At 35.6% G+C, this 24,913-nt stretch overlaps 1 protein-coding gene across 2 annotated transcripts in view; it reads right to left on the bottom strand.

Moving 5' to 3' along the window:
* LOC125833069 (uncharacterized) overlaps nucleotides 1–24,913 on the bottom strand; it is a 1,066,246-nt gene that overhangs the window by 503,951 nt on the left and 537,382 nt on the right. The window lies entirely within an intron of this gene.

The following is a 24,913-nucleotide window of genomic DNA, read 5'->3' on the forward strand; positions in this document are numbered from 1 at the left end:
GTTTAGCGCTAAGTAAGCAAGCTACCTCTCCATGGGGTAAAAACCGAGGAAAATAAAGAACTTCAAGTAGAAAGGAACAAGGTCTCACGACACGATCACCATATCTTTGATTTTTCTTTATATCTCCTCAACTTGAGCCGAGTGGATGATATGTGGTGTGGTATTTGGCACCCAGCTCAGCTGGAGAGACCTAGCATGATCTAAGAAATGTTAATTCGGTTCGGATAGACTTCATTCAAAAATGCCACAGCCCCGGGAATCAATGAAAGAAAAAACCTTTTCAGGATGAGACTACGAAGCCTAATGGAGCCAATGAGAAAGCAGTTGTAGGCCAAGGTAGGCTTGCTCCGCACAGGTTACATCTGGGCCTTATATTGATAATCTGTTCAATTCATTTTGAAATTTCTTTGGTCCGGGGTACCGCGCAATCCATTTAGATCTATTTCAGTTGCCAATGAAATGGAATATGGGGGACTCTCTATCTAAGTGGTTAATCTGATGAGTCAATTCTCAATGTGATGCATCTATGAAATGGGATGGAGATCTACCCGAACTTAGTCCAGTCCTATTAAAGATGGAATTTGCGTTTGAGATATGATAAGGGGTTGTAAGCACTTGTGAGGATGTTGGCGCATTGGCAACATTACTTATGGCAGATCATAAGTCCTTAAAGCGTCTTAAGGGACAAGCCAAGTTGAACAAGGCGCATGCAAAATGGGTAGAATTCGTTGAAACCTTTCCCTGTGTGTTCCACTACATGTGAGGCAAGGAGAATATTGTGGAGGATGTTTTCTCAAGGAGGTTTGACTGGTTAACACCAAGACATCCTAAATGATGGGGTTTGAAAGCCTAAAGGAATTATGTTCTAAGGATTCTGACTTCAAAGAGAAATTTGATGAGCTATCTCAAGTGTAACGGGTTGATAGGTTCCAATTGGTTGATGGCTATTTATTCAAGAATGGTAGAGTTTGTGTCACAATGAGCTCATGGAGAAAATTATTCATCAAGGAGGCTCATAATGGTGGAATGATGGGTCACTTTGGGGTGCTCAAGACACTTTACATCCTCATGAAACAATTTTATCGGCCCCAAATGTGATATGATGTGGAGCGAGTATGTGATCAATGCCTAGAGTGCAAGCAAGCCAAACCCACAACTTGTCCCCAAGGTATGTATACTCCTCTTCCTACTTCTACTAGTCCAGGGGTGGACATTTATATGGATTTTTTGCTAGGATTCCCTTAGACTAGGAGAGGTCATGATATTATCTTTGTTGTAGTATATAGGTTCTCTAAAATGTCTCATTTTATACCATTGCAAATATGTGATGATGCATCCCATGTTGCTTTGTTGTTTGTGATAAATGTGCTTAAAGAAGACAAGAAGAGTTTTAATGCTACCTTTATTGCACTCATACCGAAAAAGAAAGGAGCAAAATAATTAAGATATTATTATTATTATTATTATTATTATTATTATTATTTCTATTATTATTATTATTATTATTATTTCTATTATTATTTCTATTATTATTTCTATTATTATTATTATTATTATTATTTTTATTATTATTATCCTAGGCCTACTCCTCAAGATGTTTTAATAGAGGAAAGAGATTGGAATTAAACTAACACTTCTTATAGTGGAAGTGAGATTTAAGAATGGAATCTCGATGGGCTAACTGATAGGCAGTTGACGATTATGGTTCATAGGATGCTTATGTATGCTACTATTTGCAAAAGTGTCAATAACACTGACAGGACCATCTGCAAGATGATTATTGCAGGATTTACCGGTCAACTAAGAGGATGGTGGGATAATTATATGCCCTCTAATGCCAGAGCAGCAGTAATTAATGCTAAGGCAGCAAATGAAGGTCATGACAATTTAGGCTTTGCCCTTGTTCAAAATAGAGAAGACGCTGTGTATACACTTATTTTGACTATACTTGAACATTTTAGTGGTAGATTTACCAATCAATATGAAACCATTAGATCTCTTCTAAATGGTCTTAGATGTAGACATTTAGGTGAGTTTAGATGGTATAAAGACACTTATTTAAGTCGGGTAATAGAACTTCCCGAAAATGGTTTAGAATTCTGGAAAGCCAAATTTATTGATGGCTTACCTTCTTTATTTGCAGAAAGAGTAAAAAAGACTCTTAGAAATTCACAAGGAATTATTTCCTATAGTGATTTCACTTATGGAAAGATTATTGGGGCTTGTACGCAAAAAGGCATAAATTTGTGCAATGAGTTAAAACTCTCAAGACAGCTTAAGATGGATAAGCTTAGAGAAAAGTCTCAATTAGGAGATTTTTGTACTCAATTCGATTTACCGGATGCTCCAAAAAGCACCCATCGAGAAACTTCTAAATCAGAATATCATAGATCTCATCATAAGAAAAGAAGATCTAGAAGAAGGACTAGAGAAGAAAGAGATGAGTGTAGGACTCATCGTAAATCTCATAGATTTACCAGGAATAGGTCCAAGCGAAATCTTGATAAGATTAAGTGTTATAAATGTGGAAAATTTTGGGCATATAGCTCCAAATTGTAAGCTAGAAAAGCTTAAGACTCTAGAACTTGATGATGATATTCAAGAGAAGATTTATAATTTTCTATATACTTTGGGTTCCGAATCAGATTATGATGATTCTGAAGCAAGTTATGCAACGGAGGATGAGCAACCTGAGTCATCTAGTAAGGTTCAACAAGATTCGAATGATGCTTGCAAATGTCATGCTGATACTTGTCACTGCGAACATGATGAATTTTACAAGTTGCAATCTCAGTTTGAAGACATGAATATGTTCACTATCACTGCAGACAATGTGATAGAACTTCTAAAAGAAGTTACCGATAATACTCTTCGTGAAAAGATCATTCAATTGGCTGCTAGTAAAACTAGCTCTTCAACTAGTATTCCTAGTGATAAAAAGGTTAAAGATGATTTTAATTATTCTGCTCCTTACTCCTTGTCTGAAGTTCATAATAGACTCTCTTCTAAACAAACCATGGTTGTTCGTGATACCTCTTTTGATGATTTAAAAGGAGAAATTGAACATTTGAAGGAAGAAATTAAATTTCTTAAACAAAATCATATTATTTATGATCACCGTCTTACTCAGATTGAGTCTGCTAATAGCAAAGGAAAAAATAAGGTTGATGATGAATCTACTGCTGAAGAAAATATTCTTGCCAACACTTTGAATATTGATCTGAAACAAAATATGTTTTTAGGAATGATGCAAATTGTTACAGCTCATAAATGGTATGTTAAATGTACTATATTAATTGATAATACTTTTTCTACAACCAAATCAAGATATTAGTTATACTTTTATCACCGAGCCTATTTCTAGAGATATTAATGCTCTAATTGAAATGAAACAAAAGCATGTTGATTATTTACAACTTGAGATATTTAGTATGAATATATTCGATACTTTAAAATCTGCTAAAATACAGGAAAAAATTAAACTCATTTCTGAAAAAATGGTCATTGATATTTGTGCTGATCATCCTAGTGCCTTTTGGAATCGGAAAAAGCATATTGTAACTCTTCCATATGAAGATGATTTCTCTGAGGAAAATATCCCTACCAAATCTTGTCCTTGTCAGATGAATATCGAATTGGTTGAATTCTGCAAAAAGGAAATTGATAATTTATTACAAAAGGGATTGATAAAGCCTTCCAAATCACCATGGTCGTGTACTGCTTTTTATGTTAATAACGCAGCAGAAAAAGAACGAGGTGTTCCCAGGTTAGTTATAAATTATAAACCTTTAAATAAATTTTTAAAATGGATTAGATATCCTATTCCTAATAAAAAAGATTTCTTAACCAGATTATATGATGCTAATATCTTTCCAAAATTTGATTTAAAATCTGGATATTGGCAAATCCAAATATTTAGAGACCATTCATATAGAACGGCATTTAATGTTCCGTTTGGACAGTACGAATGGAATGTAATGCCTTTTGGGTTAAAAAATGCTCCCTCAGAATTTCAAAAGATAATGAATGATATTTTCAATCCATATTTGGATTTCATCATAGTTTATATTGATGATATTTTGGTGTACTCAAAGACTCTTGAAATACATATTAAGCATTTAGACATTTTTAAGAAAATAGTTATTCAAAATGGTTTGGTCATATCTAAACCTAAAATGAGTCTTTTTCAAACAGAAGTTAGATTTTTGGGGCATTTGATTTGTCAAGGAAAAATGACTCCTATTCAGCGATCTATTGAATTTGCATCGAAATTCCCTGATATTATTACAGATAAGACGCAATTGCAGCGGTTTCTGGGAAGTTTAAACTACATTTCCCCATTCTACAAGAATTTATCTCGAGATTTAGCTCTGTTATATGACAGGCTAAAAAAGGATCATAAAAAGCCTTGGACCAATAGTCGCACAGATCTTGTAAAGGCTATTAAAGAAAGAGTTAAATCTTTACCTTGTTTAACCCTTGCTAATCCTGCTTGGCCAAAGATTGTAGAGACGGATGCGTCTAATATTGGGTATGGAGGTATATTAAAACAAATTAATCCGCATGATAAAAATGAATATCTTATTCGATTTCATTCAGGAAAATGGAGCGATGCTCAGAAAAAATATGCGACGGTAGCCTATGAAATGTTAACTATCGTTAACTGCGTTTTAAAATTTCAAGATGATTTATATAATCAAAAAATTTTGATAAAAACTGATACTCAATCAGTCAAGTATATGTTTGATAAAGATTTTAAACATGATGCGTCTAAGTTAATTTTTGCTCGGTGGCAGGCACAATTAGCCCCTTTTGATTTCGAAATTCAGTATAAAAAGGGAAGTGATAACTCCCTCCCAGACTTCTTATCAAGAGAATATCTTTCTTCTGATGGGTTTTCTTGACTTCTTTCCTGATAAAGATTTGGTTACGATTTTGAAGGCAGTTCCTCTTATTAGAGATTTAAAGGAACTTATATTATGGAAAATTATAGACGGAATGGTGATTGATATTGTCAATAATTACATGATTGAACAAGATCTTTATGAAAGATTTTATTGTGATGAAGTTTATAACCTCTTGAATGATTAAAAATATAACTTCTTGAATGATTAAAACTAAATGCTATGTTTGCAGGATGGATCCTCCTTGGATAACCAAGGCTAGAGGAAAAGGCAGTTATACTCGCGGAATGGGAAGATCATCCCCAAGTTCATCAAGATCATCATACGGATCTTCATCATCTAGTACTCCAATTATACAAAAGGGAGGAATGAGTTTATATAACTTAAACTCTAGAACACAAGAAAGAGCTTCATCATCAATACATCTGGAAGATATTCCAGAAAGTGATCCATTATATGCTAAACTACAGGAGTTTATAACTCAAAAGCAGGGTGATTCTTTTGCTGCAATCGCCAAAGAAGAAGTTGATGATATCAAAACATATGAAAAGGTAGAAAAAAGAGAAATGATATTTCTCTTAGAAAACTCTGAGAAGAGAAGAACCTTGGAAGATATTCCAGAGGTATTTAGTTAATGGGCTTTATTTCCCGGGTGAGTCATACAAAACTCGGAAATATTATGAGACTTTGCTAATAAGCACAGGTGTTGAATTTCAACATTTTTTAGGATATAATACAAGTGAGAATGTTTATAACTTCTCTAAAATGATTATAAAACACATCATTCATATTGAAGATTGGGGTATTTCCTCAATGACTGAAAGACAATTCAGTCTAAACAAAGTCATGGTAAGCTTTACCTATTGGGATTAGATTCAGGCATTTAATAAAGTTCTCTGTTATAACAATGAGAGGCATAAACATACTTGGTTTATAAAAGTATGTGCCAAGATATTTGCGAATCCTATACCAAATTGGTTTTTAAACTGGTGGTCATACCACGGGCCAACAATAAAAATATTGCCCGAACCATTTCACAAGTTATACAAAGAATGGGTCAAGGTTTCCCCAGATCTCAACAAATTATATCATCAAGAACATATTTGTTATTTTCAACAAATTGAACAGATATACTTTTTTATAGAATTCTCTGTTCCATGGATTCATAAATGGGTTCCGGAAGTAGATTTTACTGAGGAACAAATCCCTTGTCTATACAGAACTTATTATAATAATTTTTGGGACAAGTTGATGAAGAAAGATCCTCAAACAAAGTCCATATACGGACAAGAACTGCTGGATCTAATTACGAAAACCGTACACGATTATAAATCAATTCCTAATAAAGGAATCATGACTGATGACTCGACCTCCGTAAAGCATATGGCTAGAAAAATTTCTAATCATGATGAAGGAGAGCAAAATGAAATGATTATGAGATATCTAGAAGAAGTCAAGAAGAAGATTCTTCTAAATATAAGTCATTACGCAAAATTAGATTCTTCAATGTGTAGTGAAACAAGTGAAGATATGCACGAAACCCAACAATATGAAGAAGAAAGTCCAGTGGATGCACTGAAGAAAGCTGAAGATTTTTTGGCAAAATTAAAAGACAAAGTGTAAAGCTTAGGCGCGTCGGTAGCGGGCCCGCACTACTGTAGCAACACTGTTCACCAACAGTAAATACACTGTTACCAGGACCCAGATAGGGGCTCAGCATCCTGTACATAGATGCTTTCTTTTTTTCTATAAATAGGTTTGTTTTTCTTTAAAGAAGAGCAGGTTTTAGAAACCCTCTTTCCTTCTTTCTTTCTTTCCTTCTCTCTCCCCACTTGTAAAATATTTTCAAGTATTGTAACCTTACCGGACTTTGGCCGGAGGAATAGTAAAGTGTGTTGTTTGCTACAAGGTACTTCCTTTTATTTTTCAAGTTTTTATTTCTGAGTTAAGCCGTGACTATGTCCAGCTAAAAAATTATATCTATGCCGGATAACTAACTTCTATTTTATATAGACCATGAATGGATCTAAGCTTTATTTAAATATAGAAGAATTTTAGTATGGCTTCTCGACTTGGTTCCGAGATTGAGGTACAGTCAGATCTAGTACTACTTTTATTGGCTTTGTCTTTATGACTCCGTCTGATGAGCCGTGGTTTTTAGCCTGAAAGTGAGTTTGATAAGTAGGGCGCCTCATACCCGGTTAGAACTATCAGACAATAGGCTTAATAAAAGTATGAATTAGCTTCTTGACAAACCCTTTGCTTGGGTAAAATAATTAAACCATGCAGTCTGAGAAACTACGTTAAAATTCTTATGTATTTCGATTCTTATGTAGTTGGACTACCTCTAAGGATATTGACTTGCTTGATCTATGACCTGGCGGACTACCGCCAGATCAGTGATCCTGTATTGTTGGTATCAGAGCCTTGGAACTTTCATGGTATATATATAATTGATGTGAAGAATTTCGGCATAGATATATTCTCTCTTTTATGGATCAAGAAGATATTAAAAGCACTCGACTAGAAGAGGTAGATATACCTCAAAATCTTGATTTGTTAAACAAATGGACTATTCCGAAAGTTAATATAAAAATCATTTATGATTATGGTTGGTTTGATAAGATTTCTAATAAGCAGTTGATTAAAACAACTGAACAATCATTGGCGCTAAACTCGTCCGAATAAACTATTCGTTTATTAAATAAGCGTGATATTGAATTATATAAATCTCAGTATAAATTTTTGCATATTGGCATGGTTCAAATTGCTTTTAAACCTTTAACTCTTAAAGGGTTACCAGAGACTTTCTTAGCTGCTGTACGAGATGCGAGGAATTTAAATTTTCGTCAATCCTTGATGGGTTCGATAGAATCTACGGTGGCCTATGGTCCAGTTTATTTTAATGCTCAGCCCAATTTGCAGTTATCTTTGACTGATTCTAATATATTAGATGCTTTAACCTTAAATGTTAAAACACATGGTTATAACTATGCACCTGGATCTGAATTAATTTGCTTGTCGTATAGAATCTATTATAAATTACTTGCTACTTTGAATCCTAGATGTAAGTTATATGATACATCTGATCAAACTATTTTAGTAGAAACTAATTTCGCCAGATCTAAGGTCACTACTAGAAGACCTATAAAATGGGAAGAAATTAATTTTCCTACCACTTGGATTTTAGATTCTGTTATACCCCCTGAGCAAATGACCGATGCTGTCACTAATTCTGAATATTCTCATATTAGTCAAAATTCCGATGGAAAAATTTGTATGCAGTTTGATGAAAAAAGTGTTCCTTATAGTAGACATTCTTTTGCTTCTGATAGAAGACTAGCTATTCAACATATTTCTCCGATAGAACCTTGTTATGGTCTAGCAAGAAATCGCGCTGCTTCATTACATACTTTATCAACAGTTATATCTGCAGAAAAACAAAAAATTAAAATTGATCCTCGATTAAACATTGTCCAAACGAATGATAAAGCATTTGATATTTCTGATAAGGATATTCCTTCTGTATCCGAGATGAATTTTAATCTTAATGATACTTAATGATGAGTGAACATCACATTGATTTTAGTCCAGGTTCACTGGCAAGAAAATATATTCAAAACGAAATTTTAAATGAAAAATGGAACCGGTTTAAAACTTGGTTTTTTGACACCTATAGTAAAGAAGATTTAAATAATATTTCTCAAGAGTTTTATGAAACTTGTGCATTACATAATCATATTATGTTTTTTGTGCCTTGGTTTATAACCACTTATTTGCCCCTGTTCATCAATGTTCTTGAACGATCTTACAAAGATGAATCGGGTAATATTATTCAATCCATTTATCCTGCTCAAGCTCCGTTTATTTTACCCATTAATACTGGTATTTCTTTTACTGCTTTTCATAAATTTATTGATAATGATGTCGCCGCAGTAAGTATAAATGAAATTAATCGTCTTATTTCTCAAAATAATTATTTGGGCCTATATGTCAAAGTTATTGGTGAACATATTTGTTCTCTAGACAAAAAAATTAGATAACCTGTCTAATCTGATTGTTCAAATTGATAGTAAGCTAAAATCTGTGAAACAAGTTTCGGAACAGGCTTCTTCGTCAAAACAAACCTATAATAATAAATTATTATTATTATAATTATAATAATAATAATTATTATTATTATTATTACTATTACTATTATTATTATTTTATAATTATTATTATATTATTATTATTATGTTTATTATTATTATAATTATTATTATTATTATAATTATAAATATTATTATTATTATATTATTATTATTATTACTATTACTATTATTATTATTATTATTTTTATTTTTATTATTATTATTATTATATTATGTTTATTATTATAATAATTATTATTATTATAATTATTATTACTATTACTATTACTATTATTATTATTATTATTATTATTATTTTATAATAATTATTATTATTATATTATTATTATTATTATTATTATTATTATTATTATATTATTATTATTATTATTTAAATTATTATTATTATTATGTTTATTATTATAATAATAATTATTATTATAATTATAATTATTATTATTATATTATTATTATTATTATTATAATTATTATTACTATTACTATTACTATTATTATTATTATTATTATTACTATTACTATTATTATTATTATTATTATTATTATTTTATTATTATTATTATTATTATTATTATTATTATTATTATTATTATTATTACTATTACTATTACTATTATTATTATTATTATTATTTTATTTTTATTATTATTATTATTATTATTATTATTATAATAATAATAATTATAATTATAATAATAATTATTATTATTATTACTATTACTATTATTATTATTATTATTTTATTATTATTATTATATTATTATTATTATTATATTTATTATTATAATAATAATTATTATTATTATAATTATAAATATTATTATTATTATATTATTATTATTATTATTATTACTACTATTACTATTACTATTATTATTTATTATTATTATTATTTTATTATTTTATTATTATTACTATTACTATTATTATTATTATTATTTTATTATTATTATTATTATTATTTCTGAAATATGAATTTATATTCCTCTTATAAGGTGGTAAAGAAATATGTGAATGATAGAAAAATATTATTACTTATGGATGTAAAACATAAATTAATTTTGTTTTAATTTCTTTTTTTTAAGTATAAAAACCTTAAATTAATCAACTTTTTATTATGTTAACAACTTAAAGGGTATTTCAGACATTTTGATAAAAAAAAGTGTTTACCAGCACTTATTTGCCAAACACATCAACAACTTTTTTTTCAACTGCAGCACTTTTATCCAAACACATAACTACTTATTTTAAAAATAAGTTCCAGCACTTTAAAAAGTTACTTTTTTTAAGTCAATCCAAACGGGCTCTAAAACAAGCTCCACGAGCTTGGTATAGCCGCATTGAGGATTATTTTCTGAAAATGGGTTTTCAAAAGTGTCCATATGAGCACACGCTTTTTGTGAAAATTGGGGAGAATCGAAAAATGCTCATTGCGTGCTTATATCTTGACGATCTTATATTCACGGGGAATAGTAGTGTCATGTTTGATGAATTCAAGAAGTGTATGATGAATGAATTCGAGATGTCCGATCTTGGTAAGATGCATTATGTTGTTGGTTTAGAAGTGGTGCAATCTGATGAAGGGATATTTGTTTCTTAAAAGAAGTATGTGCGAGAAATTTTAAATAGGTGTGAGATGCAGAATTGCAATCCAACCAACATTCCACTTGAGTTTGGTTTGAAACTTAACAAAGCTGGGAGTGGAAAGAAGGTGGATAGCACATTTTACAAGCAAACTATTGGTAGTTTAATGTATCTAACTGCTACAAGACCAGACATCATGTATGTTGTTAGTCTTGCAAGTAGATATATGGAGTGCCCAATTGAAATGCATCTCCTAGTTGCGAAGAGAATTCTGCGTTACCTACAAGGAACCAAGGATTTTGAAATTTTCTACATGAAAGGAGAAAAGTCAGATTTGGTTGGCTTTACTGATAGTGATTATGCTGGAGATCAAGATGATAGAAAGAGTACTTCGAGTTATGTGTTTATGATACATGCAGGGGTTGTGTCGTGGTCCTCTAAATACAAACAATTGTCACATTATCAAATACAGAAGTTGAATTTGTTGCTGCTACATCTTGTGCTTGTCAAGCTATTTGGCTTAGGAGAAACCTTGAAGAGCTGCAGTACAAGACAAGAAGAGCCACTATAATATTTTACAACAACAATTCAGCCTTCAAGTTGTCAATGAATCCTGTGAACCATGGAAGAAGCAAACACATTGATGTGAAGTAGTATTTCCTGTGAGATCTCAATAATGAAGGAACAATAGAGTTGCAATACTACCGAAGTGAAGATCAGTTGGCCAACATTTTTACCAAACCTCTCAGATTTCTCCCTTTTCAAAATTTGAGGAAGTAGATTGGTATCGGCACTATGGAAGATTTCAAGAAGCTGAAGTTAAACTGAAGCTTACATGCTTTCAGTTTAAGGGAAGGTGTTAGAGAAATAGTATGTTACATAGAGTCCTATTCGCAAATATAGTCAAGTTATTCAAAGAGAAACCCATTTCTAGGATCAAGTGAAATATAGATTTCCTCGATTTAAGTCCTTGACGAAAGTTGTTCTATGTGTTGGGCTCATCATTGTGGTATAATTTGTTTTATGGATTGCGTAGCATATCACATTTTAGTGTTGGGCCAACAAGGATTTGGATATATTTGAAGGTTTTGAAGCGTATTACGACCTTAAGATCGAGGTAAGACCCTTCTTTCATCGACTCTAGCTTTTATAAGCAGCAAATAGCAATTTGCAACGGAAATACATATATTTTATTGTATTGTCATGGTATCTTTTATTTTTGTGTGTTGATTATGGTCCTACCTTGTTGTAGTATCGAGGGAGTATTGAGTAAAACACATTAGGCCACGTGAATTTAGCGAAAAAGGTATGTAAGGCTATTCCCTACTTACGACATGTTTCCTTAAAGCTTAGAAGCAATGTATTTGGGTTGTTATCCTTGATATACTTGTAGCCGTAATTGTTGATTGTTGGCTGCTCGAGTTGATATAATCCTCCCTTGTCGGGATTCTTATTCAGTTAGTAGCGTCCCTATGTTGGACACGACTTAGAGGCTATTTGTATAGGTTGCTTATAACTAGATTGCTCGCTTTTAGTGGTTGGATTGTTATTATTGTCGTTGGGACTATTGTGGTTAGCTGCAGAAATGTGATCTATGCCTAGAAGGGCTATGTTCTACCTACAGGGCTATATGGATTCCTAACAGAGCTATGAGTTGCCTACAGGGCTATATTGACGCCTAAGAAGGCTATTTGCTTCCTACAAGGCCATGTTGTTGCCTAAGAGGGCTATGAGTTGTCTCTAAGCTATGTTGATGTCTAAGAGAGATATGTGCTACCTACAAGGCTATAATAATGCCTAAGAGGGCTATGTGACTACCTACGGAGCTAGGGGACTATTGATAGGGCTATATAGGCTGATTGGCACCTTCCGGGCTTATGGGGGCCTGAGTAAGTGGTCTTGTGTGCTGTTTGTACCTGCTGAGCTTATGGGGGCTTGGTTAGGTTGTTGTTTTATTATTTTTGATAAGTTTAGATTTAGGAGCAGATCACTACACTTATCTTAGCCTTGATTTATTTATTGGATTATTCTAGTATATTAGGATACCTCATCAAAGTCTATTGCCTTTCATACTCTGTACATTATTTTGTAGTGACGCCCCATGGCCTTGGGGGAGCTGCATTCATGCATGCCAGTCCTGACAGACGACTGAGTAGACCTCCTCAGTAGTAGGATTGACTTTTATCCGGTTGGCTAGCCCCTTTCCTCCGGAGCTGCCAGAGTTGGGAGGTTTGTTACCTTTTGTTGTATATATCTTTATGGGTAGGCTGGGGCCATGTCCCACCGATCTTTACTACTCTTAGAGGCTTGCACACTAGTGTGTGGGGTTTATAGCTATGTTATGGCCATGCTGGCCTATGTTGTTGGTTTGCGGAAGCTTGTGAGTTGTTTAATGTATTGTATTGATATATACCTGCTTTTAGTTTTGGTATAGATATCATGGTGGCCTCGACGGACCAATCAGGACTTCTGTGCTAGTTGACTATTTATTTATATGATCTCCTGGGAGTAGCTGTTTCTTTTATAGATTAGTTTACAGGGGCCTTGCCGGTCGATGGCTTAGTTTTAAGCCGAGATATACTTGTTTGATATCTTGACTGCGTGTGGCTGCCATGCGCTAGTAGCAAATGGTTCAGCAGGGTCGGCTCGGGCCTGAGTTTTGGCATTATGAGCCAGTTGCGCCCCTCGAGTTGGGGCGTGGCAAAACTTGGTATCAGAGCAATGTCGTATCCTAGGGAGTCTGCAAGCCATGTCTAGTAGAGTCTTGTTTATAAATGTGTTGTGCACCACATTCGATATGCAAGAAGTTGCCGGACATGTTAGAATGACTATCCTTCTTTTGCTCACCTCGTGTTATAGAGCGGTGTCTTAAGGGTTGAGGTTTCTGGTTTATAATTGATACTTGTATGTAGATATAGATGACTGACACTAGACAGACCACAACTAGCCAGGGGCTAGATACAACTGCAAGCGAGGGTACCGACAAAGTACCACAGGTGGAGGTGGCCCATTGTGAGACCCGGGGGGAGATATCTTCTCAGCCCCCTATAGCTTCTCCACAGCTTCAAGAGCCTCCGAGGGCTACAGGACTTTCGGCTCCACCAGCAGTACCACCTCTAGTTCCTCCTATTCTATCTGATCAAGATTTCAAGAGTGCAGTATATATGTTAGCATAGTTAGTAGCTGCACAGTGCCAACCAGTTGCGCTAGATATTGTGGGACCTTCTGAAGGGCCCGAAAGTTCGAGAGTTCGTGAATTTCTTGCCTTGAATCCTCCACAGTTTACAGGGACAGATCGCAGAGAAGACCCTCAGCACTTTGTTGATCAGCTTCATAGGATCTTCAGAGTCATGCATGCCTCAGCGACTGAGTCAGTTGAGTTAGTAGTATTTCAATTGCGTGATGTTGCAGTATTGTGGTATGAAAGTTGGGAGAGATCTAGGGGAGAAGATACATATCTACCCACTTGGGATAGCTTTACAGAAACTTTCATAGATCACTATTTGCCTCGAGAGATTAGGGATGGCTGGGTGGACAAATTTTTGAACCTCCGACAAGGTGGCATGAGTGTCCGAGAGTACGGGCTGAGATTTGATTCATTGGCTAGATATGCACCAGCATTTGTTGATACAATGCATGACAGGGTGGTACGTAGATTTGTGGGAGGGCTTAACTCAGACTATATCGAGGCTTGTTCTACCGCTGCGCTAAATAATAATATGGATATCTTGCGGATTCAGGCCTTCGCACAGGGCATAGAGGATCACCGACATCTACTATATACGAGTGAGAGGGTCGAGAGAGAAAGACAAAAGAGGGCTAGGCCCGCTAGTTCGCATGGAGATTTTCAGGGTGGTCCTAGACCCTGATATTTTATTAGGCCACCTAGACCTCCACCACAGCAGTTCCAGGGTAGTAGATTTGATCATCAGGAACAGTCAGGCTCAGGTGAGGGTTCACGAGCATTAGGCTTGCAGCAGCAGAGGGGTTCAGGCAAGGCTAGGACATCCCCACCGCATTGCATTACTTGCAGTAGGATGCATTTCGGGAGGTGCAGACAGGGTTCTACAAGTTGTTATTCTTGTGGACAGGAGGTGCATGGGTGGAGAAACTGCCCTACCATAGGTCAGGGTGGTACAGATCAGTTGACCAGGTCAGCAGTAGGTTCCTCCTCATTATCACAGTCTACAGGGCATGGACCTTATACTTCAGCACGTAGGGGTAGAGGTGGAGGCAGAGAGGGAGCATCTAGTTCTAGTAGTGGACAGAACCGTACATATTCATTAACTGGCCGACAAGACTCATAGTCATCACCAGATGTTGTGATAGGTACATTGATTGTTTCCTCCCATTGTGTTTATGCTTTGATAGATCCTGGATCTACTTTGCCTTATGTTACTCCATTTTTTGCGGGGAGGTTATGTATAGTAGCAGAGTCATTAGATCGACCCTTTATTGTATCTACACAAGTTGGTGAGTCTACTATTGCCAAGAGAGTCTATCAAGGTTGCACGGTAGAAATTATCGACCATCAGACCTCTGTAGACCTGGTAGAATTAGAGATGGTTGATTTTGACATCATTATGGGTATGGACTAGTTAGCATCTTGTTATGCTAATGTTGAGTGCCGGACAATGATTGTTAGATTCCACTTTCCAGGAGAGGCAATTCGGGAATGGAAAAGCGATACAGCAACGCCGAAAGGTAGGTTTATTTCCTATCTTAAGGCAAGGAGGATGATTACCAAGGGTTGTATTTATCATCTTGTTCACGTTCATGATATAGATGCAGAACCACCGACTCTTCAGTCTATTCCGGTAGTTAATGAGTTTCTAGATGTATTTCCAGACGAACTCTCTGGTATCCCTCTAGAACGGGATATTGATTTTACTATCGATATGCTACCAAGTACACAACCCATATCTATCCCTCCTTATAGAATGGCTCCTGCTGAGCTAAAGGAGTTGAAGGATCAGCTGAAAGACTTGCTGGATAAAGGCTTTATTAGGCCTAGTGCTTCACCATGGGGTGCACCAGTGTTGTACGTAAGGAAGAAAGATGGCTCACTAAGAATGTGTATCGATTAGCGACAACTGAATAAGGCAACTATAAAGAATAAGTATCCCCTTCCGAGGATAGATGACTTGTTTGATCAGTTACAAGGTGCTAAGTGTTTCTCAAAGATTGATTTAAGATCAGGGTACCACCAGATACGAGTTCGAGAGAAAGACGTTCCAAAGACAGCTTTTAGAACTAGATATGGACACTTTGAGTTCTGGGTAATGTCTTTTGGATTAACTAATGCCCCAGCAGTGTTCATGGACCTGATGAATAGTATATTCATGTCGTATCTAGACTTGTTTGTGATTGTATTTATTGATGATATTTTGGTGTATTCACGTTCAAAAGATGAGCATGCAAATCATCTGCGAGCAGTACTTCAGGTTCTTTGAGACCGAGAACTTTATGCAATGTTTTCTAAGTGTGAGTTCTGGTTAGACTCTGTAGCTTTCTTAGGCCATATTGTATCAGATGTAGGCATTGCGGTTGATACACAAAAGATTGAGGCCGTAAAGACTTGGCCTAGACCCATGACTCTGACTGAGGTTCGTAGTTTCTTAGGGTTAGTTGGGTACTACAGAAGGTTTGTAGAGGGATTTTCTTCAATTTTAGGCCCATTAACGAAGCTGACTCAAAAGGCAGCTAAGTTCCATTGGACTGAGACTTGCGAGCATAGTTTCCAGGAGCTGAAGGACAGGTTGACATCAGCACCAGTTCTTGCATTACCAGACGGTTCAGAAGGCTATGTGGTGTATTGTGATGCTTTTGGTGTTGGGTTGGGATGTGTTCTAATGCAACATGGTAAGGTTAACGCATATGCTTCAAGGCAGTTGAGAAAGCATGAGAAGAACTATCCGACCCATGATTTAGAGTTGGCTGCAGTTGTGCATGCGTTAAAGATCTGGAGACACTATTTGTATGGCGTTCATGTTGACATCTTCACAGATCATAAGAGCCTTCAATATATATTTAGACAGAAGGAGTTAAATTTGCGACAACATCGATGGCTTGAGTTACTGAAAGACTACGATGTGGATATTTTATATCATCCAGGAAAGGCTAATGTTGTAGCCGATGCCCTCAGTCGAAAATCTATGGGTAATTTATCCCACTTAGGTGTTGAGAAGCGGGAGCTAGCGCGAGAGCTTCATCAGTTAGCTAGCTTAGGAGTCAGATTGTTAGAGGCAGACGATAGTGGGGTCACAATTCAGGATACAGCGGTTGATTGTGTGTTCCAAATGTTGCAGGGCTTCGGCATCGAATTATGGAAGAGGCACATCATTCTCGTTATTCTATTCACCCTGGTTCGACGAAGATGTACCATGATATTAAGGAGATCTATTAGTGGCACGGGATGAAGAAGGACGTTGCGGAATTTGTGGTACAGTGTCCTAACTGCCAACAGGTGAAGGTTGAGCACCAAAAGCCCGCTGGGCTAGTTTAGGAGATAGCCATTCCTTTGTGGAAGTAGGAAGCAATTAATATGGATTTTATTACAGGGTTACCTTAATCGCGTTGCAAGTTTGACTCTATTTGGGTAATTGTTGATAGACTAACAAAATCAACCCACTTTTTACCAGTCAGGGCTACTTTTTCGGCCGAAGACTATGCAGGGCTCTATATTAGAGAGATTGTTAGGATACACGGTGTCCCAGTATCTATTATCTCTGATAGAGGCGCACAATTTACCGCCAACTTCTGGAAGTCCTTCCGGAAAGGACTGAGGATACAGGTTAATCTTAGTATTGCCTTTCACCCTCAGACAGATGGCCAGGCTAAGCGCACAATTTTGACACTCGAAGATATGTTACGGTCGTACGCGCTAGACTTCAAGGGGAGTTGGGATGACCACTTACCTCTTATAGAGTTCGCATACAATAATAGTTATCATTCCAGCATCGGGATGGCACCTTATGAGGCTTTGTATGGGAGAAAATGTTGATCCCCCATTGGATGGTTCGAGGTAGGTGAGTCAGGGTTGATTGGACCCGACTTAGTCCAGCAGACAGTGGATAAAGTTAAGCTCATTCGGGAGAGGCTGCTAACAGCTCAAAGCCGACAGAAGTCATACTCAGATGTGCGACGAAGGGACTTAGCGTTTTGCGTAAATGACTGGGTATTCCTATAAGTCTCTCTTATGAAAGGTGTTATGCGATTTGGCAAAAAGGGAAAGCTTAGTCCAAGATTCATTGGGCCATATTGGATCCTTCGAAGGGTAGGACGACTGGCTTATGAGTTAGAATTGCCTTCGGGGCTAAAATCTGTTCATCCAATTTTCCATGTATCGATGCTACGGAAGTGTGTAGGAGACCCTTCTCGAGTTGTCCCAGTTGAGGATGTTCAAATCACAGAGGAGTTGTCCTACGAGGAAACTCCAGTTGCTATATTAGATCGACAGGTCCGTAAATTGAGGACCAAAGAGGTGGCTTCAGTTAAAGTATTGTGGAGGAACAAAAATAGAGAAGAGGTGACCAGGGAAGCTGATGATGGCATGACACTACAAGAAAAAACACTCTACAACGAAGGGAAAACTGGTCCCTAAAAGTGATATTTTGGTCCCTAAAGGTCAATAGCGACTAGCAAAATTGGTCACCAGCCCGTCCTTATTGCCTTCGTCGCTAAAGGTCAATAAGGACGGGGTGGACTAGCTGGTCTTTAAAATGTATTTGCGACTAGTATAAAACTGTTCCTTATAATAACTTTAGGGATGGTAGTTCTGGTCCTAGAAATACTTATGGGGACTGTATTTACTGGTCCTTACCTGTAAAACCAACTGGTGCTTAAAGATTTTCAACCGCTAGTTTGCTGGTCCTAAAAAGCCAATTTGGACCAAGTGTGGTCCATATCTATACACATGATCTTTAATTTTTTATTCTTGGAATTATAATACAATTATTAATGGCAATAATCAAATTGCATATATACAGAACTACCACAACCTGCTTTATATATATATAAACACCATACTACATATGTCCTGTCATTGTTTACACAAATACTTCACAGAAAAAGAAATCTAACATTCTCTATAAAATATTATTAATGTAGATCTCTTGTTGGCTTATTCAGATGCCTAGGCCCTTTGAGTTTCAGCACCAACAATTCCCATGTTTGTAAAGTGTCAGGTCCAACAGCTATTTAGAACACTCCCAGGTCCAGCAGTTATTTCGAACACTCCCAAGTCTAGTTTGTGTCATATACGAGAGTTGATCTTCACGTAGATTTCAGCCTTTTAGGAGTTCAGAAAAGTGCCATATTTGTCTAGTGTAAGGTCTAGTTATTCACAAAGTTCAGGTGAGTGAATCCTTGAAACATGCTATTGCACTGAACGTGATTGTCAAGGCCAACAATGTATTGACGATGCCCTGTAATTTAATGTAGCTGCAATAGTAGAGGACATACAAGATTTGACATTATGAGCTGGGTTTAATAAAAAAATCAAAGGACCTAATTTGTTAGCAACCAAGGTGATATACAACAACAACAACAACATACCCAGTGAAATCCCACCAGGTGGGGTCTGGGGAGGGTAGAGTGTACGCAGACCTTACCACTACCTCGTGGAGGTAGAGAGGTTGTTTTCGGGAGACCCTCAGCTCAAGAACATCAAATCTAAGTGATATACAAGCATGTCTATTCCATATGGTTTATACAGAATGTAAAGGCTCAATGATGGTGCAACTTTCATTGAGCTACAGTCAATTTCTTGAGGAGTTAAATTTTAAAAGTATAATTATATGTAAATATAATATGTTAACCCTTAGCTTGTATGACCTTAGTAAGTTGCATTAATTTATTTAACTAAAGAACAATACGACGAGATCTAGAAGAAATAGCAATGACATACCAGTGTGATCTCACTAGTGACATCTGAATAGGATTGTGTAAAGTAGAGAGGTTGTTTCCAATATCACGAGATCTAGAACATGCTAAAGATACAATACGATTAGTTGTAGAAGTTCGACACTAGTGATATGTAAAATGGCGAGGTAGTAAAATAAAGGACAAAATATAACTATACCTCTTGACTTGAATGCTTTCATCAAAGATAGCTTGGCAAGACAAATGGGCCATAATGCATTTGTGGATATGTTGAGAGACACCTTGTGGTTGATCCAAGACTAGTCTACCATGTTGATCTTATGTTTGATCATAGACACCACATATGAATCACTAATAACTAAGTTACCAGGTTCGGACCAACCTACTGGATGTGAATATTGTAACTGCTCAACATTCATCCAGTATTTACTTCTATATGTTTGTATTTGCTAGTTGATTCCTGAAAATAATCAGCTCAACATTATTAAACTTAGTTACAGCTCCCATAAATATTTAAAAGATGTGTCTCTTTCTTAAAAGACCAAATAGTAATATCTAGTTATTTCAAGTTACTCAATACTTAGCTCGATGCATATAAAAATCAGTAAGTTAAAAGATTATATAGTAACTCATTGTGCAATAGATACTTGCTTCAAAACATTTGGAAATGTTGTAGAATACAATGGGATAGATAGTCTACTAGTATAAGAAATCCAAAGCATTATCTTTTCTCCTCAACAATTATTACTTAAGAGCTTTGTTTAATTTACAGTTATAATGAACAACATGAAAAAATAATTCATCAGCTAAGACTACAAGTTACAAACTAAAATATAGCACACTGCTCCGCAACATTCAACTACGTTGTCCTGCCAACTCTTTATATAAAAAAAAGTATATTCTCTTTAACCCAAACATACAATCTTAAACTTGTCCTATTACTTGGTATTTGAAAAAGCCAATTCAATGACAAAATTCTTACTTCCTAACCCTTTCGATCTTTTGCATTTTCCAGCTCTATTATTGCTTGTGTCCCTAGCTCTGCCCCTACTCTAGTTATGCAAAACACTAGATACCATAGTCGTAAAGCAACTATAATTACAACATAGTATATTTTTTATCTTCCTCATACAACCTGCACACGAACACCTCATCATTCTCCTTCTCTCAAATTTTTAAATGTAAGAGTCGATTCGCATGTTATATATAATTAAAGTGAAAAACTGAAGATGTAACTTTTCTTGGGGTCTTTGAGTTCTCTGTCTTACGAATTAGGTCCAAAAATAAATCACCTCTTCAATTATATAGGCTACATATTTTACTGCCAAACAACACAACTATTTTCATGTCAACATGTCTTCTACATTGGCCAAGTTAAAGTCTCTATCAACTAATCTTTGGATGCTGGAAAATATTTTGTGCTTCCCAAATGAAAAGAGATCCCAACATAAATACTTTAGATCCACTTTTCCTACTTAACTAAGCACATCAGTATCGATATAAATGCATTGTGCAGCCAATAAAGTAAAAGTTTTGGCTATTTGGCAATTTCCCTAAATGATTTAAAGTTGTAACTTCTCATTTCCCTCAATATGCCAGTTCTTCTACAAATTAAAATCCATCCAAAATATCCACCTCCACTTATCAAGAACTATTTCAAATCAGTGTCCATAATATATTTTCATCCTATTCATCAGCCCCAAGTTTCACAAATTTCTGTTGTGTGTTACTTCTTAGAATGCACTTTCTCTTCCACATTTAATAATAACTCACAATCCCATTAAAAGTTCTTTCATAAAATTTATATTTGTATACAATGACTGCTATAATTCATTCAATAACAATGATGATGTACTCTTTCTTACCTATCATAACAACTCTTGAGGTGAGAAAAAGTAAGGAATTTCAAGTATCGTTAAGTAGAATTGGAACAAATGACTCTTATGGCTAATTGTAGGATTCTATTCCAAGCACAATCAATCATTAACTTTACAGATTTATCAATGTAAATGCATAGGTGATTCCACTATATTCTTGCGGGAGCAGCTTCGCCCTAACAAGAAATGTTGTGCTTTGAACAAAAAAGAGACAAAATAATGCTATAGAAAATAATTGAGCACACTAGTTAAAAGCAAGCTTGAATACATGTCTATTGCTGCAGCATTCCATTATTGTTTCAAGGGTTCTCAAGATCAATTATATAAGAGAAAAAATCAAATTGTATACAGGGTATAATTTTCTGATTGATCGTCCTAGCTTTTCTGTTGGCTAGATCTATTTTTTGTCTTTGTAATACTTTTACAATCTATATTTAACCACTCATATGGTGATTCCCAATCAACTAGAACTTAGACCCATAATGATAACCACAAGTTTATCATCGATAACAACAAAAGGAAAATAAAAATTTATACTATAGAATCTTTGGGAAAAGACTAACCCATACCCTTAAACATGAACTTCCATCATCATCACCAAAGAAATTCATGAATTGCAACTAAAAATGGTACTCCACCTTAAAATGCATTTAATCAAATACCCTAATGTAAGTGGGAGCTTACCATAGTGAAATGAAGAAGTACATATATATGAAATCGATGATACGTAGATTTCCTTCATTTTGAGAAATCACTGATGCAACGGTCTGCGTCTCCAAAAATACCGAGCGATTCAACAAATACCAAAGATCTAGGGACTCCTATATGGAAAAAAAGAACTACGATGTCATCCATGAATGGAACTTCCAAAGAGTAAATCATGGTTTAGAGACGCTAAGTGTTTAGATTAGGGTTTGAGAGAAGAAGATTTAGGGCTCGACTTTCCGATGGAAATTATTTTGTGAGGAAGCGTTCTTTTTGATGAAATAAAGTTATAGGGGTTTTGAATTTTGATTTCTTTTTTTTGAAGCCAAAAGTCGAATGGGCCTTTTTTGTCCACTCAATTTAGATTTAGGACCATATCTCAATTACTTTAGGACAATATTTTTTCCCTTCTCTAACTGATTAAGAATTAACCACCGAAAATAAATCTTGTCCTTATTAGTATACTTTCAAAGACCAATTTCTTAACTCGTCTCTATATTTTGGTCTCTAAAGAGCCATTTTCTTGTAGTGTGAGGTCCAAATATCCTCACTTGTTTCATACCCCAGGGTGATGTCATTTTAGTTTATATTAGGGAAGTAAGGTAAGATACCTATATATATATATATATATATATATATATATATATATATATATATATTGCTTATTATTATTATTGTGGTTGTCATTGTATATCTGCTTGCACTATTGTGGTGGAGTTATAACGCTTAGCTATTTATGTTGTCATGTGAGACGTCTAGGTTAGAAATTTTACATTTCAGGTTCCTAGATAGTGACATTTACAAAGGATACACTGCCTAAATTTTGGAAACTCCTAAGGACTGAACAGCGTGACTTAGATTTTTCATTTGAGGACGAGTGTTTCTAAGGGGGAAAGGATGTAACACCCCGACTTTTAAAAACGTCTAAATTAACTCGTATCTTCGTGGAAAGAAAAGGAGGGTGAGTAATAAATTAAAAATGATGTGTTATGTCATATTTTAAGTGTTCAAGTGTGGTATCTCAAGTTTTGAAGTTAGGTAAGTGACAAAATAAAAGTTGGCGAAAGTTACCGTAAATTCTTTTTTAAAGATTTGTCTGAAGTTTGAGTCAAATGTCTCGGACGTTTTCTCCCAATATATTAAGAGTTATGGTTCCCGCGAGCTATGAAATCGAAGGTCTACGAGTCTAGTTTCCAACGCATCAAACCGTTCGTTCATACGACTTCAAAATAGAGGGATATTCGCATTTTCGTGGGACTGTGCAAGCTGCACGTGAGGTGGGGCCCTAAGTCGGTGGAATGTTACATATATCTTCTATTTCGAGCTTTTTCACCATTTTTAAGCTAAAAATCGGAGAAATTAGAGAAACCTATTTCTAGGATCAAGTGAAGTATAGATTTTCTCGACTTAAGTCCTTGACAAAAGTTGTTCTACGCGTTGGGCTCATCATCGTGGTACAATTTGTTTTATGGATTGAGTAGCATATCACATTTTAGTGTTGGAACAGCAAGGATTTGGATATATTTGAAGGTTTTGAAGCGTATTATGACCTTAAGATCGAGGTAAGACCCTTCTTTCATCGACTCTAGCTTTTATAAGCAGTAAATAGCAATTTGCGACGAAAATACATATATTTTATCGTATTGTCATGGTATCTTTTATTTTTGTGTGTTGATTATGGTCCTACCTTGTTGTAGTATCGAGTGAGTATTGATTAAAACTCATTAGGCCATATGAATTTAGCGAAAAAGGTATGTAGGGCTATTCCCTACTTACGACATGTTTCCTTAAAGATTAGAAGCAATGTATTTGGGTTGTTATCCTTGATATACTTGTAGCCGTAATTGTTGATTGTTGGCTGCTCGAGTTGATATAATCCTCCGTTGTCAGGATTCTTATTCAGTTAGTAGCGTCCCTATGTTGGACACGACTTAGAGGCTATTTGTATAGGTTGCTTATAACTAGATTGCTCGCTTTTAGTGGTTGGATTGTTATTATTGTCGTTGGGACTATTGTGGTTAGCTACAGGAATGTGATCTATGCCTAGAAGGGCTATGTTCTACCTACAGGGCTATATGGATTCCTAACAGGGCTATGAGTTGCCTACAGGGCTATATTGACGCCTAAGAAGGCTACGTGCTTCCTACAAGGTCATGTTGTTGCCTAAGAGGGCTATGAGTTGTCTATAAACTATGTTGATGGCTAAGAGAGATATGTGCTACCTACAAGGCTATATTAATGCCTAAGAGGGCTATGTGACTACCTATGGGTCTAGGGGACTACTGATAGGGGTATATAGGCTGATTGGCACCTTTCGGGCTTATGGTGGCCTGAGTAGGTGGTCTTGTGTGTTGTTTGTACCTGCCGAGTTTATGGGGGCTTGGTTAGGTTGTTGTTTTATTATTTTTGATAAGTTTAGATTTAGGAGCAGATCAGTACACTTATTTTAGCCTTGATTTATCTATTGGATTATTCTAGTATATCAGGATACCTCATCATATTATGTTGCCTTTCATACTTTGTACATTATTTTGTACTGTCGCCCCATGGCCTTGGGGGCGCTGCATTCATGCATGCAGGTCCTGACAGACAACTGAGTAGACCTCCTCAGCAGCAGGATTGCCTTTTATCCGGTTGGCTAGCCCCTTTCCTCCGGAGCTGCCAGAGTTGGGAGGTTTGTTGCCTTTTGTTGTATATATCTATATGAGTAGGCTGGGGCCCTGTCCCACCTATCTTTACTACTCTTAGGGGCTTGCAGCCTAGGGTGTGGGGTTTATAGCTACATTTTGGCCATGCTGGCCTATGTTAT

This window comes from Solanum verrucosum, unplaced genomic scaffold (assembly GCF_900185275.1).
Source record: "Solanum verrucosum unplaced genomic scaffold, falcon-dt-bn FXZP01000041.1, whole genome shotgun sequence".
In the NCBI taxonomy this organism is placed as follows: Eukaryota; Viridiplantae; Streptophyta; class Magnoliopsida; order Solanales; family Solanaceae; genus Solanum; species Solanum verrucosum.